Here is a 14,144-nt window from a genome sequence, read left to right as displayed (position 1 = left end):
CACCACCTGAGAAGCCCAAACTGGGTAATACTGGCATTGGAAAGACAACTAGTTGGGCTGCTAAGCAGGCCTGAGATGCTGGTGGTGGGGTTTGATGGTGATGGCCCTGACTGAAAGCCTCAGGGTGTCTCCCACTGTTCCTGCTGTCAATGCCTGGGCCTCAGTCCACTCAATGTCACAAGAGGAGGCAGAACCCACAAGTAAAGAAGTTTGGATCTCAAGGCTCATGCAAACCAACTTTAGCCAATTGCTCAGCCCTTCTGGAGCTGCAGTCAGTGAGGATGCCTCAGCCTCCCAATGTGTCCAAACAAGATTGACAGGAAAAGCCTCCTGCTTTTATTCTAGAGATGTTCATATTCAGATAAACTCCATACCTAAAGAGTGTGCTGAAAATCTAAGCTCCAGAGATACTACTATAAGGTCAGGAGTCCATAGCTGTTCCCATGGATGTGTACACAGCCAGTTATGGAGTCACTCCCACAATGAAGCAAGGCAGCCTGATGTAACCAACACAGAGCCTGGAGATCATCGTAGCTCCTTCTCAGAATTCAAATACCTCTTCAAGGGATTGCAAAAAAGTCTTCCATATATTTTGATTCTGGGTGTAAAACTTGTTATGCAGCACGTAACAAGAATTGCTCTTGGAACTGGACTGCTCACAACTTTCATATATGCAAATAAAAGCATTGTAAACCAGGTTTAAGAGAAGGGTGCTCAGAGATTTAGTGTGTTTGGTTACTGATAGTCTTAGCAGGATTTTCCATTCTTTCATATTATACATTTTATTCTCAGTCACTTCATTACAGCTTAATTTTAAAAACTCTTACCATAGTCCATTAGAGTTTCTGGGAAGTACTTTGATTCGTTGGAATTACAGGCTTCATTCTGACATTCCTCTTCATGGGCTTAAAATGCCTATTTACTTAAAATGCCTTCTTTCATTGTGCCTTTTAAATCCTAGAATTACTGGTATATGCTTTTAGAAGAATTGTGTCAGTATTATCAAACTTTTGTTCCCATACCAGTTTGGTTTCATTACCTTATAAGCTATGAGGAGTTTAGCAACATAATTAGATGGATTCTTGGAATATTGCTGGTTTTATTCTACCTCATACTAAACCTTTTGGACTTTTTTTGACATCTAAGAATTTTCAGACAGGTTTTGCCAATATTTTTTACATGACCAAGTTATGGAGTGGCTACCAGCAAGAGACAGTGTTCAGATGCAGATGATATTTGTTCAATATGTCAAGATGAATTTGAAAAGCCAGTTCTTCTCATCTGTCAGCATATATTTTGTGGAGAGAAAAAACATGACCATTGTACAGAACGGTGATTTCAGACCATATAAACAAATGGAAACATGGAGTCACTTCAACACAGCTTTGAGTATATGAAGTTTTAAACTTCACATTAAGGCCAAAAAATACCGATTTCATTTGGTTACAGTGACTATTGATAAAGGCATTAGAATGGGTTTTCAAGGCTAGACGTTAAGGACAATGTTTCTAAATGGTTTTAAAGTATTACAATAAGACTTAAGTGTGTAGTCCAAATTATCAAAAAATTAAATGAAAGAACTCCATATTTAAAAATATATGTAAGTAATGTTCAACCTAATGCACATGCAACATTTATTCTTCCTAATTACTTGACAGATAGCTGCAGTATTAAACTGTAAACGTGTTTGCTTATTAATGCTACCAAAATAATTGCATAACTGGAACTTACGGTTTTAGGGGAATTCAGCTACCCTTTCCTGACATCATTTTCTTAATAAAAACTATTTTTCATAATGTTTTAAGACATATTACCTGAATGTAAAATTTTCTTTATCATTTACCTTTATAATTCCCATTGAAAAAATTCTAAAATTTTAAAATAAAATTTGTATTTAAAATGAAAGTTCTAAATTCTATATTTTACCTGTAATAATCAGATTTTCTAAGGAAGATTAATTCATTGATAATGATATATTTTAATATTGTAATTTTCTCTGTAGTATGATTAGCAATCATTAAGAATAGATGACTTATATTGCTTTTTGTTTTGTGGACATCACGCATACCATCCTTCCATCAGCTTTAATGTTCAGATCTTCCTTTTTGTATAATATCATGGACTATCCTGAAGTAGCTATTAAAATAACTCACATGGATTAAAACAAAAGGCAACTATTAATACTTGACATCAATAGCTGATCAATGCATGAATCACTTGCTTCCTTGTATCTTCATCATGTGGAAAATTTCTGTGGCCTCTGTTTCATAATTTTCTCCTTCTTTTTTGTCTTTGGGAGGGTATAATGTAGTTTCAACTGAAAGATTAAACAAAAATATCCTAAGTGGAAGCACTCTTTATAGAAGAAATCTGAAGATTGTAATTAAAATTTTGGTGATGCCACTGGATGCCACAGAAACTACCACCTTCGAACAAAGATAGGGCTAGAATAACACAGAATGAGGAAACTGTTTTTGAAGAATCATCTGCACTGTATATGAATCCACCTCCATTTTGTGTGAAAGGTGGAAGGTCAGAGGCCACATACTTTATCCTCACATTGTGCCCAGACGTGTTTCTCCACAGGCATGTTATCTGGAATGTAATGAAGTAGTCTGTGTTACCTAGAATCTCTGCACAATGCAGGACACGCCGCACCCAAAAGGCCAGCAGCCTCCTCAGTCTTGAAAAGCTGAACATCATGGGCACTGCTGCTCCGTGTTCCAGAGTGCACTGCTTAAACTATTCCAAAACTATTTGAATCAGCATAACAATTCAAAATATTAGTAACATCTTCACTCTTCAGATGATGAACTGAGGTTTGAAATGGGTTGCTGACTTTACCACATGGCTACTGAGGGGTGCTGCTGGCTCTAACCCCAAGAAACTGACTCTAAATTCAGCTCCTTTCCTAAAACATTGTGTGCCTTTCAAAGCAGGCAGAGACTCAGACTGGATCTCAATACATTAGTTCAGTTCAGTTCAGTCCAGTCGCTCAGTCGTGTCCGACTCTTTGCGACCCCGTGAATCGCAGCACACCAGGCCTCCCTGTCCATCATCAGCTCCCGGAGTTCACTCAGATTCATGTCCATCGAGTCATGAACTGTTGCTGTTATTATATTTCTAGCTATCTTCTAAGAAGTCCAGGTCTTTTTACACAGATGACACTTTGTTCTGCGGATCCCTGGTGGCAGGGCAGAGCTAGGAGCTAAGAGGACCTGGGTTAGTTTGGCTAATGGAGGGAGCAGATCATGGAGCTTCCAGGGACAATGGGAAGGGAAAGGGAATAGGAAAGAGAACTACTGGGACCTAGTCACACCTTGAATAATGCAACATGACCTACCCATGCACTCTTCACCCATGAGTCTCAAACCTTCAGTACAATGTATTACTCGTGAAATGCTTACAGAGTGAGTTTTTGGTATAAAATGGCAAAGGGCTGAGAATTACTGCTGGGTCGGGAGAGGCTGATGCAGAGACAGCACATGTGGACCCAGAAGCCAGAGGCAGGAGGAGGGACCAGGAGGGTGTCAGTCACTCTGAGAATCAGCAGAAATCAGGCAAGGCCTGGGGTTTTCACAGATGTGTGAATTCACCCAGATGTCTCAGACTGGGCACACCAGTTCACATCTGAATCGTAGGCAATTAAAGTGAGGATCCAAACATTGCTGAGCTATAGGATACTTTCAGGTGTTTCAGGGAGGAGAAGCAGTCTGTGTCAGAAATCACCCGGCTTGAAACTTTCCCAAAGGCAATCTAAAGATTTATCTCCTCTTTTAATAAAATTCACACACTATTTGAAGTGACTGGTCATTTACTTTTCAGACTGGTCAGGACCACGAGAGGAATTCTCTGAATAGAGTTAAAATTGGTGAATGTGAGATACGATGAAGATCCAGAAATAAATGCCCTGAGGTCTGTTCAGCTAGTGTCTCCAGAATGTTCACTTCCATTAGCAGGGAGGAGACAACCATTCCAGGTCGTGCTCTGTAAGTAAACCCAGGATGCTTATGGAACTTTCATGACCAGATCTCATAAAAATGACAAAATGACCGAGAATGACTGAATCATATATGGAACAAGGACCAAATGTTAAATATAATTATAATCCAATTATGATTATTATACTTTAGGATTCTCATAAAATCATCCAGTTTGTTCTCAATAAAAACTTGGTGAAACTTGGCTTGTATTCTTTTGGACACACTAGTCTGTTCTTGTTTTCTTGTTGGAATGTTCTGGTTTGCTGCTTTTTTGTATTCAAGACCTTATTACTGCTTGAGAAATGTTCCTTATCTTTCAGTTCAGTTCAGTTCAGTCGTTCAGTCATGTCCGACTCTTCGCAACCCCATGAATCGCAGCACGCCAGGCCTCCTTGTCTGTCCATCACCAACTCCCAGAGTCTACCCAAACTCATGTCCATTGAGTCGGTGATGCCATCCAGCCATCTCATCCTCTGTCATCCGCTTCTCCTCCTGCCCCTAATCCCTCTCAGCATCAGGGTCTTTTCCAAGGGGTCTTATCTTTGCATGTGCACTAATCTTTACCTGAGAAGCAGGAGATGGTGTTCCTGGATGCCTGCACAGCCCTGCAGCTGAGTCTCACTGAGATCTGAATCTGAGTGCTGCCCCCTAGAGGTTCTCTGATGCAGTGCCCTACAGCCCTGGGGAGGATGCTCATCCACTCTAGGCCAAAGGTCCTGTTCAAGGTCCTCAGTGCTCCACTTAGTTCAGAGAGGAGAATAAAACAAAAACCATTACTGTTGCCAGTAATGCTGACGCTTCTATGCTGATGCTTCTCAACAGGCCTTTCAATTCCCCCTCATTGCTCTAGTCATCTTTCCAACCTGTTGCCGGAGGCAGGCTCTGGCTTGACCTGTCCCCGACACAATTAGCCAGTGGTTAACCCTCATTTAAATACTAATAAAACTCAGAATGGCACTGTGTTCTTTGAAAATAAACTTGATAAGCCTAATATCTCAAAAGAAATCCTGCAGTGGACCTCTCCTCAAAACTTGGCAGTGCGTCCCATCACAGCCCGCACAGTGGAGGAACATTCTACCCAGTTTCCACTCTTCCCTCAGTGGCTCCAGATTTCTACTGCAACCTGTTTAGAACCCAATGTTTTATAAGGAAATGGCACAGAAAAGGAGCACAGCTAGTGCTCAAGCAGGCAACTCTCAGGGTCCCAGAATTTATATATAAGGATTTAGAAAATATCCTAGAAACCACAGTAGCAGGGTCTTCAGGGACAAGTAAGGCAACCAGAGACCCTTAATGTTAAGGGAAGAAAGATACAACCGTAAGTTTACCATCTTTATATGAATAAACTCTGTATGTTTGAAAGTGAGTCCTTTCTGGACTTTGAAGCATGGATTTGAAATTTGCATGGAATGGGAATCTATCCAAGCCAATTTGCTGTTGTTCAGTCTCTTAGTCATATCCGACTCTTTGTGAACCCATGGACTGCAGCACGCCAGGCTTCCCTGTCCTTCACTATCTCCCTGAGTTTGCTCAAATTCATATCCACTGAGTAGATGATGCCATTCAATCATCTCATCCTCTATCACCCCCTTCTCCTCCTGCCCTCAATCTTTCCCAGCATCAGGGTCTTTTCCAGTGAATCCGGTCTTTGCATCAGGTGGCCAAAGTATTGGGGTTTCAGCTTCAGTTTCAGTCCTTCCAATGAATATTCAGGTTTGATTTCCTTCAGGATGCACTGGTTGGATCTCCTTGCAATCCAAGGGACTCTCAAAGTCTTCTCCAACACCACAGTTCAAAAGCATCAATTCTTCAGCACTCAGCTTTCTTTCTAGTCCAACTCTCACATCCATACATGACTACTGGAAAAATAATATCTTTGGCTATACAGACATTTGTCAGCTTGCCAGGTGTTAATACTTCATTCAGGACATAGCAGTCATTCTTGCGTGAAACTACTAACCAGCCACATTTTTGAATACTATTCATCTCACCAATTAAAAACTATTTCAAACATTTCCTATGCTAATCAATTGGCCTCCTGGTGTACATATAGTTAATTTTATTTATGATACTAAGTGACCTAGCAAAGGAAACTATAAACAAAACATAACCTATGGAATGGAAGAAAATATTTGCAAATAGTGTGACCACCAAGGGATTAATTTTCAAAACATACAAATACCACAAACAACTCAACAACAAAAGAACAAGCAAACCATTAAAAAAACAAGCAATCTAAATAGACATTTCTCCAAAGAAGACATACAGATGTCCAAAGGCATATGAAAGATGATCAACATCTCCAATTATTAGAGAAATGCAAATCAAAACTCAATGATATACCACCTCACACCAGTCAGAATGGCCATCACTGAAATGTTTACAAATGACAAATGTTATAGAGGGTGTGGTAAAAAGGGAATCCTCCTACATCATTGGTGGGAATGTAAGCTGGTGCAGCCACTGTGGAAAACAGTGTGGAAATTCCTCAAAAACTAAAAGTAACATTGCTGTATGATCCAGCAATCCCAATCCTGGGCATATATCTAGACAAAACTCTAATTCAGAAAGGTATTTGCACCCCTATGTTCACAGCAGCACTATTCACAATTGCCAAGGCATGGAAACCACCTAAATGTTCATTGACAGATGAATGGATAAAGAAGATATGATACACACATACACACACACACACACACACACACACACACACACTGGAATATTATTCAGCCATAAAAAGGAATGTAATAATGCCATTTGCAGCAATATGTATGGACCCAGAGATTATCATACTAACTGAAGTAAGTCAGAAAGAGAAGAAAAATGCCATATGAAGTCACTTATACGTGGAATCTAAAATATGACACAAATGACTTATCCACAAAGCAGAAACAGACTCAAAGACAGACAGTCTTGTGGTTGCCAAGAGGTGCGACATGAGGGAGGGATAGATTGGGAGTTTGCGGTTAGCAGATGCAAACTAGTATATATAGAATGCATAAACATCAAGGTCCTATGGTATAGTGCAGGGAATTATATATCCTGTGGTAAACCATAATGGAAAAGAATATAAAAAGAGAATGTGTATTTATGTATAAGTGAATCACTTTGCTGAACAGCAGAAATCAATACAATATTGTAAATTAATTATATTTTGATGAAATAAATAAGTTACCATCTCAAAGATCTTGATTCTGGCGAGGGTTCTTCATCCATTGGTTAACCACCTTTGGAGGGTAGATCTCCAAAACATGGTATTGACATGTATATTATTATATGTGAAATAGATTGCCAGTCCAGGTTCAATGCATGAGACAGGGTGCTCAGGGAGGCTGGTGCACTGGAATGACCCTGAGGGATGGGATGGGGAAGGAGGTAGGAGGGGGGTTCAGGATGCGGAACACATGTACACCCATGACTGAGTCGTGTCAATATATGGCAAAAACCACGGCAATATTGTAAAGTAATTAGCCTCCAATTAAAAAAAAAAAAGCTAGCTAACTGCTCCTAGAAGATAGAGTAACTTGTGTATGCAACTACATCGCAACACTTATACTGAGGTATAGACAGAGTTGGAAGCAAGAAAAAAGTCTTGACCAGCTGACTTTTTGCCTTGTGAATCCTACTTCAGTAGGTGCTGAGTCCCACGGAAGGACAGGCTCTCTTTGCTGGAGATTGACTCGTTTTACAAGAAATAAATCTTGACTGGGCTGTTTCTAAAACTTTTCATTTGGAGGACTAAAATTCCACTGACCCAGAAGTATCTAGAATAAATAGCACACATGTATTTAGAGATTTTAGAACCTTAGCAAGAAAATTTGAGTCAAGCGTCACAGAAATGAGTCTGTTCTTTGATTCAGTTCTCCACCTCCACTTTCCTCTGCTGCTGCTGAAAAACGCTAGCAGAGAAACATACAACAGTGAAGAAGCATAAACTTCAAGTGTGTTATCAAAATTCCATTGATTAACAGAAAAAATGTTACTGGTGAATCCTGGCTGAAAGGTAGAAGTCTAATTGTTTTTAAAAGACATTCTCCCTCAAGTACAAAACTATTGTTTTTGTTGACTCAAATTCTTTGTAAGATATGTCAAGCCCTTTCAAGAACAATATGGAATACAAATTAAAAACAAACACACGCAGGTACATGCATGCACACACACACACAACTGTAACTCTCATTGATACTTTAACACAAAGTTCGAAATTAAAATCAGGCAAACGAAATCTTAAAATAATTTCACCATAAACCTTGGTAGTTTTGAAACTGTCATTCATCAAACACCAAGTAACTTAAACTTTGAGATTAAATCCTTACCGAAGAACATGATTCAAAGAATCTTTCCCATTTTGAGTCGTTTTTGGAATGAGGCAGGTGTGGAAATATGTAAAGTAATAACAACAACATAATACAACAAAATAGTAAACTAACCTCAGTAGTGGGCTTCACTGGCGGCCCAGTGGTAAAGAAACCCTGCCAATCGTGGGTTCAGTCCCTGGGTCATGAAGGTCCCCTGGAGAAGGAAATGGCAACCCAGTCCAAGTATTCTTGCCTGGGAAATCCCATGGACAGAGGAGCCTGGCAGGCTACAGTCCATGGGGTCGCTAAAGAGTTGGACACAACGGAGGGACTAAACAGCAACAATGGGAATGTTATTATCATTTTCTGTTTGTGCCAGACATGAGAAAAGGTTAGGGAGCACTCGGTTAGGGCATTATGCTCTGACTGAGTTTATCACACCAAATTATTGCTGCTTATTAACACCTTAGCACGCACTTTTCCCTGCTAATTCTCCATGGAAAGGAAACATGGTCAAGCAAATCTGGGTAGGAGAGAAGCTGGAAATATGGGTCATAAGCCAGGAAGCTCTTGGGAAGGAAAGAATTGAGTGGGAGGCCCACAAGAGAAGGCTGGAAGTGGAGTTCTGGATGCCTGGCACCAAAAGGCACGACGCTAAGACAAGAGGAAAGCCCTGGAGGGCTCTAAGAGAAGGTCCTGCTCTCCCACCACAGGAGGATCAGTCCTGCTCTCAGGCATCGTCTCAGCCCGTGGCAACCCTGCACTTAAACACAGACTTTCCTCCGGAGAGAGTTTACTCCTGAGGGTAAGTGCTCATTCGGGACACCCAGAGGAGTGGATTATTCACCTGGAAGAAGGTGGACTTGCGTTTCGAAAGAGCGGATGAGTAATTGCAAGGGGGGGCCCCGTCACAGAAGAAGGCAGGCCCTGACAGTCTCTGACTGAATAAACAGTGCCACTTGCCACCTCCTCCCTCCCCAGCACCCCGTCCTCTTTCTCTGTTTCTCAACATCTTTTCCCATCACTCTGACTCACAAGTGTCAGCCACAGGAGTGGCTCCCCATCTCCCGGCCCTGAGATCTCATTGTAAGCGGTTTCTTCTCATCCCCGTCCACTTGGTGTTGGGCACCAATCCAGACCCGACCCACTCTTCCAAAGGCGCCCCCTGAAGTGCAGCTTCCTGGCAGGCACCTTCCACAGGCAAAAACGATGTGCCTCAGAGGACCGATGTGCCAGACGGACAATCTGAGGTTTATGGGTTTTCAGCAAGGGGTTCACAAAGCCCTGCCAATTCCCCCTTTGCCATTGGCCAATTCCCTTTCACTGGCTCTCCCTGCCTGTCATCTGCTTTGTCAGCCAAATCCCTTTTCATTTTTTCTCAGCTTCATCTTGGACTCAGGCCTAGTAAGGCCTGTCAAGAAGATTCCTAATGTATGAAGTTTTATCTCTTCCACCACCGTCCTAAGAGGTGTTGCCAGTCCTTCTGTGACACGTTTCACAGGAAGGCATTCCTGTGTCTGAAGTGGAGCATATTGGACCAAAATACCAAGTGAACAGTTGCACACATTATTATTTTCAAATGAGAATTTAAATGGAAAGATGCGAAGGAGCAATCCACTGGGGAGATTGGGGGGAAGGGAGAAACAAATGGAGGAAAAACTAAAACAGGGAATGTCCTTGTACAAAACTGGAAATCTTTAGGGAGAGTCAAAAATTATTCCCCAAATGGCACAGCCATTTTGGAAACAGGACGCCTTGAGTTCTGTTTAAATCCGCTCACCATCCAAGTCCTTCAGAATGTTCTGGGCCTGTCCCAAACTTACTTGCTTTTTTCTCACCAAACTGCTCATTATTTCTCAGCATGATTCTCTCAGTGTTGGTGAAGTATACTTACTGTTACACACAAATTGCTGGGTCCACTGGAGGGACTTTTCAAATTCAGTTTTCTTCCCATGGAATTACCTTGGTGCTGAGATGGGTTTGTTAAATCTAATACTTACTGAGGCTTACTAGGTGCCACACACCTTGCATGACTTACCGTATTTAATTCTCATAACAACTCTATGGGAGATAGGTATTATTGTCCCCATTTGAGGATAATAACAGATGGGGAAACAGAGCTGAGGGACTCCGAGCCTTTCGTCAAGGACACAGAGGTACTACTTGGTGATGGAAAACAGAATTCTAAATCAGGAGTGTCTAACCACAGAGCCCAAGCTCTGAACCACAGGAACGCGCATCCTCTCCTCTTTTGTTGAAGCGGTTTAATGTGTATTAAGTTTAACGTTTAAACTATTTGTAGTTTGGGGATAGAAATGCCCACTCCCCAGCTATACAACTCTCAAGCCCACTGCTCTTCAGATAAGCAGGAAAACCAATCTTTCTTAGCAGATCCAGGCAGAGATGAACACTCCCTCAGCTGTTAAGCTTCTGTGCAAACTGAAAGCAGGTTTAGCCAACACGGTCTGCAGACCCGTCAGCCCCACGTCCTGCAAGGTGGTATGGCTGGGCTCTGCTTCCTATCCACCAAGATTCAATGAAGATCCCTCAGGCTGCAGAAGTTCTTCAGGAGGAAAAAAGGACGATCATTCACTTCTCACCCTTTGGTGCTACTCTTGAGTCCGGGGGGTAACACACCAACCTGGGGCTAATCCGCAGCGGCACCATTTTAGACGCCCTCGCAGCCACATCCCAAGGCTCCAGACTGCCCCCTAGAGGACAAGATTCTCTGTTACTTCCTGCAGCCGGTTGGCTCAGGAAGCAAGACAAGGGAGGTGTGGTGGAGTGGGAGGGGAGGTGCAGCTTAGGGGAGGGAGGGTGGAGGTTGGGGGGAAGGGAGGGTGGAGGTGGGGTCAGGCCGCTCTCCTTCCTTTCTCATTTTTCTCTCAAAGTATTAGCTCTGTTTCAGAGGCTTCCTTGTCCCGGGATCGCAGCTGTGGTCACCCACTGACCCTTAGTTCACCTCAGATTTCAGTAACTGAATTTCAGAGAGGAGGTATTCGAGCTTTAGTGCCTTCCTTCACAGGTCCCTGGGTTTCTCAGGCAAGTTTGCACCCTCGCCTCTCAGAAAAGTTCAAGCAGCACTTCTTAATAGTCTTAAAAAAAAAAAAATCAAGCTTCACTCACTCTGCTACAATCATAATTCAGCTCTCAGGAGAAGCCTAACTCCTTCACGATAACTTAGTGTCTGCCACTTAGCTCTTAGATGAATGTTGTCTCCACAAGAAATTTGGAGGCATGGACTTTGGGAGCCTTCTCATGGCTGTTAGTGCTCCTCGGAGCCCAATAACTGGTGTTCACCAACTAGGGCCCTGGAAGAGCCTCTCTGTTCCTTTTGTCCCTTTCCCATTTCTTAGCAATGTTGGGATCAAGGATGAGCAGCCCATGAATATTGGCAAGGCTGTTTGGGCTCTTCAAAGGGGAGATGTCAGAGGCAGGATCCTGGGGGGGCTGTAATTATTTTATTCTCAACCACCCTGCAGCCTTTCTGTATCAAACCTCTAATCTGTAATATTATAACGTAGCTGAATCATATTTCTAATTATCTATCTTCATCTGCATCCCCACGGGACACTGGGGTATAGACTGGAGACTCAGGGTGAGCCTGGGAAGATTCAGAGATTTTAAAAGAAGCTGATTAGCATAGTATTTGGGAGAGATTCTCTTCCCTTCTCTGCTCTGCTTTTATCTGATCCCAATTGGCCTGAGAAGGCCAGCCAGCTCCCAGCCTGCTGGCCGAGCTGCTGCTCCCCGCCTGGGTGGGTAGGGCTGTTGTGCTGAGGATGAACTACTTCTCGCTACCCTTTGCAGCCATCCTCCTCGTACCATGCCCACCATGACAGGGTTTGCACTGCCACGGCTAGAAGGTATGAGGATGCTCTTTCCCCTTTGGGTACTATGTTTCGAACAATGAACTGTTATGAAGAGGAACAGAGGATAAAAATGACCAATTCTTAACCAACTTCCGTTGCCAGGCACTTGACTGACACCGTCTTTTTTAATCCTCAGGAAAACACTGCAAAGGAGATTTTATTCCATTTCCCTATGTAAAGAATTCAAGGTGAACAAGGTTCACCTAGTAAATAACTCACCTAGCAAATGTTGGAGCAGGACTTCAAATCCCAAGTCCATGGTGTTCCCACTACCTGACTCTAGTAGTTTGTGATCTGAGGCCTGGGTTATGGCCTTCCCTTGGAGAATTAGCCAAGACAAACTCAGCATGCTTTTCTAATCGATTTATTATTTTTCAATCAAAAAACATGAAAAAAGATATGCCTAAGTGTTATATAATATTATAATTTGCCATTGCAATGTATGATACTAATTTTAAAATGGAATTAAGCATGACTTGAAGTAATTATCTCACTCATTTTTTCTAAGTATGGTTTTTATCTCACAGTTGAGTAAGACCTGAATTTCTAAGTCATTCTCAGTTTTTGATTTGGAACCTCTTCCTTTTTGTCTGTAACACTAGACTGTTCTGCAGCTTCAGTATCACCATGATGCTGTGAGCATCTCTATAGGTTCTTCTGTGCTGGTTAAAGGCGCAGACTACATGGCCTTCTCTGGTGGCTCTGTACTGGAGAGTCCACCTAGCAATGCACAAGACACCAGTTCCAGTCCTGGTTCAAGAGGATCCCACATGCCTCGGAGCATGACTGCTTTCTAGTATTTTTGCTCAGCTGCCAGTAGAAGGCAACTCATGTGTCACCCACAGATGTGGGAAGGGGGGAGGGGCAGTTGAATAGGCTCATCTTTGGGCAGAGGAAGGAGTTGGTATGGATATTAGTTGGGTATCACTTAGCATTGCAATTAAATAAGACTCAAAGGAAAGAGAGACCTTTTGGATTCATCTCAGTATTTTATAATAAAAGTCATCATCTGGTCATAATTTTAAAAAGTACTCTCTTTGTAGAGAGAGGAGGCATTTCTAATTTCAGAGTCATGAATCCAGTCATAGAAACAAAACTGCATTTATTATTAGAAGAAAATAAAAATGTTAACAGTAGTTATCTCTGAATAGTAAGACTACTATTCTATAAATCATTTAATTTAGTTTTGGGAGCACTTTTTGCATCATTTCCCAAATCTTTGATGGATATATTTTACTTTTACAATATAAAACTTATAAAAAAAGAAAGTTTCATGAATTGCATAAATTGGTGAACTTCCTGATGTTCAAGCTGGTTTTAGAAAAGGCAGAGGAACCAGAGATCAAATTGCCAACATCCACTGGATCATGGAAAAAGCAAGAGAGTTCCAGAAAAACATCTATTTCTGCTGTATTGACTATGCCAAAGCCTTTGACTGTGTGGATCACAATAAACTGTGGAAAATTCTGAGAGAGATGGGAATATCAGACCACCTGACCTGCCTCTTGAGAAATCTGTATGCAGGTCAGGAAGCAACAGTTAGAACTGGATGTGGAACAACGGACTGGTTCCAAATAGGAAAAGGAGTACGTCAAGGCTGTATATTGTCACCCTGCTTATTTAACTTATATGCCTAGAACATCATGGGAAACACTGGGCTGCAAGAATCACAAGCTGGAATCAAGATTGCCAGGAGAAATATCAATAACCTCAGATATGCAGATGACACCACACTTATGGCAGAAAGTGAAGAGGAACTAAAAAGCCTCTTGATGAAAGTGATAGAGGAGAGTGAAAAAGTTGGCTTAAAGCTCAACATTCACAAAACGAAGATCATGGCATCCAGTCTCATCACTTCATGGGAAATAGATGGGGAAACAGTGGAAACAGTGTCAGACTTTATTTTTTTGGGCTCCAAAATCACTGCAGATGGTGATTGCAGCCATGAAATTAAAAGATGCTTACTCCTTGGAAGAAAAGTTATGACCAAC

At 41.9% G+C, this 14,144-nt stretch overlaps 1 pseudogene; it reads left to right on the top strand.

Moving 5' to 3' along the window:
* Positions 1-226: 226 nt before the first annotated feature.
* Positions 227-12,950, top strand: LOC138421959 (E3 ubiquitin-protein ligase RNFT1 pseudogene; annotated as a pseudogene).
* Positions 12,951-14,144: the final 1,194 nt, after the last annotated feature.

This window comes from Ovis canadensis, chromosome 16 (assembly GCF_042477335.2).
Source record: "Ovis canadensis isolate MfBH-ARS-UI-01 breed Bighorn chromosome 16, ARS-UI_OviCan_v2, whole genome shotgun sequence".
Taxonomy (NCBI): domain Eukaryota; kingdom Metazoa; phylum Chordata; class Mammalia; order Artiodactyla; family Bovidae; genus Ovis; species Ovis canadensis.
Note: the sequence above shows the minus strand (reverse complement) of the source record. Positions and strands in the feature narration are given on the sequence as shown.